This window comes from Corapipo altera, unplaced genomic scaffold (genome assembly GCF_003945725.1).
Source record: "Corapipo altera isolate COAL_440 unplaced genomic scaffold, ASM394572v1 44, whole genome shotgun sequence".
Lineage (NCBI taxonomy): Eukaryota > Metazoa > Chordata > Aves > Passeriformes > Pipridae > Corapipo > Corapipo altera.
In genome coordinates, this window is record NW_020884880.1 from 20194953 (window position 1) to 20201356 (window position 6404).

General features: G+C 41.6%; 1 protein-coding gene across 1 annotated transcript in view; it reads right to left on the reverse strand.

The window, feature by feature from the left end:
* Positions 1–6404, reverse strand: part of OSBPL10 (oxysterol binding protein like 10) — a 115936-nt gene that overhangs the window by 23896 nt on the left and 85636 nt on the right. The window lies entirely within an intron of this gene.

The window sequence follows — 6404 nt, forward strand, 5'->3', positions numbered from 1 at the left end:
CAGAAAAGGATAATAACTTGTGATATTTTAATTTTCCTCAGGTTTTACAGCGTATTACTAACAATAATCCAAACAGGTGGTAGTTACTTTGTTCAATCCATTGAAACCACTCTGCAAGCCTTCCAGATATGTATTCAAGTAAGCTTTTTGTACTTCAAGGGTAAAAAAAAAGTTGGGTTATGTAGCTGAAAAATTACAGCCCAGCATTTCATTATCGCCCATGGATTCCATGCTGCAAATGAGACAACACTCCCTGCAAAAGTTAGCATTCTGTCATGCTGAATAACATTTCTGCAGAAACAGCTAGTTCATTACATAAAATGACAAATTTTGCATCTCGCTGAGGAAGTCCACGCTACTGAAAAGTTTCACTAAAACCAGCTGATACCCAGAATTAGGTTTCAAAGAAATATTTCTTAATGATTACATTAAAGACCCCTCAAGTGAACAGTAGCTTTTGTAAGGAGAGCTTCTCTTAAATTTAGTTACTACGGATGTTTCCAAGATTTGAATAAAGTATTTTCTCTCTTTTTTTTTTTAATTACATAAATGTTTAGGTAGCTATTCCCAAAAGAATAGCTATTTGGTGAAACCCAAGGACATCTGCAAGACACTTTACAGTTGCTTTATTTAGAAAGTAGAATATGTAGATTACATAAAACAGAATCTGGTGAGCTGTAACCTCAACAGCTTGGAGCTTTTCAAAAGGACAAAACCCCACTTTCTTCTTCCCACTCCCTCAGAAAATAAAAGGAGAGAACGATAAGCCCTTTTCTCCCAAAATGCACAGCACTATTATCCAACTGACGCCTTACTGACAAGTTCAATTAGCATAAAACCTGACAACCTCATACAAAATTATCAGTCAGGGAGGCATAAGGCACCGAAGCCTGGCTCAGTCATACATTCATTTGGAGGGAGCGTGGAAAAAGCAGTATCAGAACTTACAGTAGATGCTTCCACAGGAGGCTTCCCTTTGATCCAGCTTGACCTCATTGAGAGCACTGAGCTACCGAATAAGCTCTGCTGCTTCTGCTACTGCCATGAACCGAGCTTGCGGCAAACAAGCTCCAGCAGGAATTAACAGCGCCAGAAAAAAAAAAAAGGCAAGGGAACCTCCCCTCCTCACTCCCACCCCCTCTTTTTTTTCCTTTTTTTTTTTTTTCTTTTTTTGCTATCCAACGGGTTGGAGAGTGTGCACCGGATAGCAATCTGCTCCTTGAATTTCCAGTCACATGGCATTGAGATCAGTGAGCTTAACTGCACGCAGCTCCAACTGGGAAATGCTGCTGCTGTTCCCAGAGGATATCCTGGTCAGCTGTTCTGCGGGAGGGAGGGGAAGGCACAGGAGTGTGCATGAGTGTGCACAAGTGTGAGAATGAAAGAGAACATGCTAGCAGCTAACATACTTTTAAGTGAACATATAACGGCTGTGTAAGCTTTAGTTGTTAATAGCATCAGAAAACAAACAAATTCCCCATTCACAAGTCTGCAAAATAAATCCTATACTGAGAATTTTTTTTTTTGCCTCAAGACTGCATATTCACCCAGGGACAGAAAATCTTTCTTTCCTGCTAAAATAGGTATTAGGTTTTCCATGCCTTTTAAATGTTACTAACAAAACAGCAACTGCCTCTCATTGCTACCCTACAAAAAGTCCATGGTCAGGGCATCCTTTAAACAGTTTAGGTGCTCAGGAAAGGAGCATTTGCATTGTTGTAAATGAACGACTTTCTGCTCATCAGGGAGGATTAAATACAGTGTAACGTTAGACTCAATCGTGTATAATGACCATAACTATAAGGACTAAAATTTTAATTACCTTTACTATCCCTATTTTAAGGACATGTGCAAGGGCAGTAAAAACCCCACAAGTCTACTGTTACAGTTATCAACATACTAGTGACCTTCAGTGAATGACAGCAGTTGTCTGCATATTTTAACACTTTACAAGAAAAAGAATTTAAAGAAGCAGTTTATAAATTATGTCACAGGACCTGAAGAGCATCCATCTTCACCAAGCAGTATTGTTTCTGCATTTCCCTCTGTCCTCATTACCTTTTCTAAGTGACTACTGAATTGCTTTTTAGGAGCACATAAAATACATTTCTTTAACTAACACATTTTCTTAAAAAAAAAGACCAAACGTAAGCAATATATGGGGTGAGCAGACATACAGTCACAAAATACAAAGCTAGTGTACCTTTAAAGTGTCATAAAAGCCTTTAAATCTTTTTCTTTCCATGAAAATAGCACAGAGTTCAGTAGTATCCAATGCGTAAGCATTCAACAGAATGCAAAAAGATTATGTGGAGTGATTATCCTTTAATGGCAGCTTTTCTGAATTATCAGACACAAACATACTTTTTGTTTCTCCTCCTCCTGTAGAACATAACTGCAAAACTGACCTAGGAAAGCAGCGATCTGCTCCATTCCTGCATGGTCAGAGCATAGTGTAACAGCCATTGAGCTGCCCAGCCTGGGAATGAACAGCACAGCCTCACTTAGATGCTGACCCTGAGAAATCCAATACTGAATCAGTTACAAACAAGCACCACAAAGGGGCTTATATTTAAAATCATTTTAATCAAAATCAGTTTGCAATACTGGGCTGGAGCACCAGGCTTTTTCAGAAAGATCTGAATAAAAAACAAAAGATAATTTCTAGAAATCCCATGAAGGGATGTACTTCAAAGTTTAAATGCCAAAGACACTGGCAGAGAGTTATTTTAAACAGGTCACCTCATTAGAACCAGGATCGATTAATTTAGAGAGGTCATCTGCTGGGATACAAAACGGATGTTCTAGTCAGCAGTCTTCATCAGAAAACATGCTGATTCTTTTTTAACAGATGAAACCTGTAAGGGAAAGAAATTGTTTCTGAAGGAAACATTCTGCATTTTAAAAAAATGTCTTCAGGAAGATGACACTTGGACAAGCCTGGGATAGAATCACAGAGTTAAAAGCTATGCTCCTGCAAAAGGGCAAACATGCCTCTGCTCTTCCAAAGCCTCTTCCATAAGTTAATTTTCAAATTAATTGCCATAGTAGATATTAACTTTCAGGTAATTAATACAGATATATGGGTCAGTGCTTGGTTTTCCAACATACTTCACAAACCATATCACACAACAATACTGTAAAGAATGACTGGATCTCATCACTTATTTGCTGGAGGGAGAGAAAGGAATACACAGAATCACAGTCTCATTTAGGTTGGAACAGAACTCTCGTGATCATCTTGTCCTGCATCCTGCTCAAGCAGGATGTTTTGATTATCTCTGAGGATGGAGACTCCACAACTTATCTGGGCAACCCATGCCAGTGTTCAACTATCTTCACAGCAAATGCACATTTTCTGATGTTCAGACTGACTTTCATGTGCCCCCTGCCTCCTGTCCTGTCACAGGGCACTACTGAGAAAAATCTGTCTTCCTGTTCTTCATTCCCATGAGGTATTTATATACATAGATAAGATCCCCCCAAGCCTTCTCTTCTCCAGGCTGAACAGTCCCAGCTCTCACAGACTCTCCTCATATGATGCATGCTCCAGAACCTTCATCATCTTTGTGGGCCAGCACTGGACTCACTCCAGTAAGTCCATGCCTCTCTTGCACTGGGGAGCCCAGAACTGCACATACCAGATGTGGCCTCACTTCTGCCAAGTAGAAGGGAAGGATCACAAGCCACTGGCAATACTCTTCCTAAAGCAGCTCAGGATGCTGTTGGCCCACCTTCGCCCCAGGAGCACATTGTTGGCTCATGGTCAGCTTCTTCCCTGCAGAACTGCTTTCCAGCCAGACAGCCCCCACTCTGTAGTGGTGCAGAGGGGCTTACCCTCAGATATCCCCAGATACAGGACTTGGCATTTCTGTGTGTTGAACTTGATGAGATTCCCATCTGTCCAGACTGTCAAGGTCCCTCTCCACGACAGCACAACCCTCTGGCTCACCAGCCACTCCTCACAGGTATTTTATCACCTACAAACTTGCCAAGGGTGCACTCTGCCCCATCATCCAGGTCACTAATAAAGATATTGAACAGCCAGCCCCAGTGTTGACCCCTTGGGTGCACCACTAGTGACTGGCCTCCACTGGACCTCATACTACTGATCACAACCCTCTGGGCCTGGTCGTTCGAACAGTTTTTAATCCATCTCACTGCCCACTAATCTAATCCATATCCTGTAAGTTTCTCTATTACGATGTTAGGGAAGACAGGGTTAAAAGCCTTCCCAAGGTCAAAGCAAACAACATCCACTACTTTCCCCACATGCACCAAGCTAGTCACTTCATTGTAGAGGGCTATCATGTTGGTTAAGCATGACTTCCCTTGTAAATCCTTGACTACTCCTGATTGCTTTCTTGTCCTTCATGTGTTTGGAAATGCTTTCCAAGGTAGTTGCTCCTCCACCTTCCCAGAGACTGAGGAAAGGCTGACAAACCTGCAGCTGCCCAGATGTTACCAGAGCATCCACAGATGTTCCTTCTTGTCCTTCTTGAAGATAGGAGTGACATTCACTTTCCTCTAGCCTTCATGAACCTCTCCCAAACTCCATAACCCTTTACAGACAATACATGGTTAGTTTGCAATGACACTGGTTAACTCCCTCCATGCTCATAGGTGCATCCCATCAAGCGTCCTGAAGTTATGTATGCACAGCTTAAGTGCTGCCTCCTTTGTTCCTCTTCCACCAAAGGTCAGATCTCCTCTAGACTTTCCCTCTTATCTTAGAGGTCTGGGATTCCTGAGGGCTGCTGTTAACAGCAAAGACCAAGGTAAAGAAGTCATTGCATAGCTCAGACTTTTCTCCATTGTAGTAGTAAGCAGACACCCTGTATATCCTGACAGTGACACACTGAGGACTTGTACAGGACTCATAAGACAATTCCTCATATAATTACACAAAAGTATTCTAAGAATCTTCATTAAGGCATGAAAAAGTTTTTATGTATTACAAAAGGGATTACAGTCAGAAGCAAGAGGATGAATCTTAGGAACTTAAAACATCAACATAAAAATACATTATTTTATAATATTCCAAGGAAAATATTCTTTAAGTCCTTCCACACTCAAAAAATTGCAAAAGATTGTAAAAAAAAAAAAGCCCCAACAAACCACTGTACGAAACATTTCTGCATCAAGAGGAAGATGGAATAAGTTAGAAGCAATATTAAACAGAATTAGCATTTTCAGACTAGGCAAGGATTGTCATATTTTCTGTAGAGTCCTCTAATTATCATTGGCTCTACTAGTGCACATTAAAGTCAAAGGTTTCATTTTGATTTTCAGATTCCCTTCAGTAATTATATAGGTTTGCAAGCATCATTTACACTTGCATTTGAGTAACTCAAGAGCTTGCAAACAGGTTTTCCGTGGGTGTAAGATTAAATATAACTCTGTAAGGTCAGGGAGCTTTCGCACATTACAGTGATGTGAGAAATTGGCCCCATAAGATTTTGTGCAGTTTCAATACCAAAGTTAGAATTCTTTTTGTAAAGCAGATACAGTAAGAATACCCAAAGTAGTAACATATAATTAGCTGTTAGCTTCTTGCAGGGCTTGTTACTGTATCAGAACTGACAAAACTGCACTAACTTGCGAGCTTCACTTGTCCTCTCTTCTCCCATCAGGTACACACACATATTTAACTGCACTTACTACCAGCTGTAGCAAGCACTTGATAGAAAAGCACACAAGCTTACTGCACCCCATCCCTCATTAGCAGTGATCTGACTCTCAAATGTAGTTTGTCCAGTAAGTTGTACTTATTAAACTATTTTATACAAAGACTTACATATTAACATGCTGTTGTGGTGGGCTGACCTTGGCTGGGTGGTAGGCGTCCACCAAAGCTGCTCTATCACTCCCCTCCTCAGCTGGACAGGGGAGAGAGCATATAATGGAAGGCTCATGGGTCAAGTTAAGGGAGAGATCACTCGCCCATTACCTCACGGCCAACACAGACTCAACTTGAGGAAATTAGTTTATTACCAATCAAATCAAACTAGGGTAATGAGAACATAAAACCAAATCATAAAAACATCATCCATCCTCCTCACCCTTTCTTCCTAGGCTTAATTTTACTACCTCCTACACCTTGCCCACAGTGGTGCAGGTGGACAGGGAATGGGTTGCAGTCAGTATTTCACACCTTGCCTCAGTTGCTTCTTCCTCTTCAGGGGAGCAACGACTCAAGACTCTTCCCCTGCTCCAGCATGGGGTCCCTCCCACGGGGCACAGTCATCCACAAACTTCTCCAATGTGAGTCCTACCCACGGGCTGCAGTTCTTCACAAACTACTCCTCCATGGGTCCCTTCCACAGGGTGCGGTCCTTCAGAAACAGACTACTCCAACACAAGTCCCCTGTGGGGTCACAAGTCCCCTGTGGGGTCACAAGTCC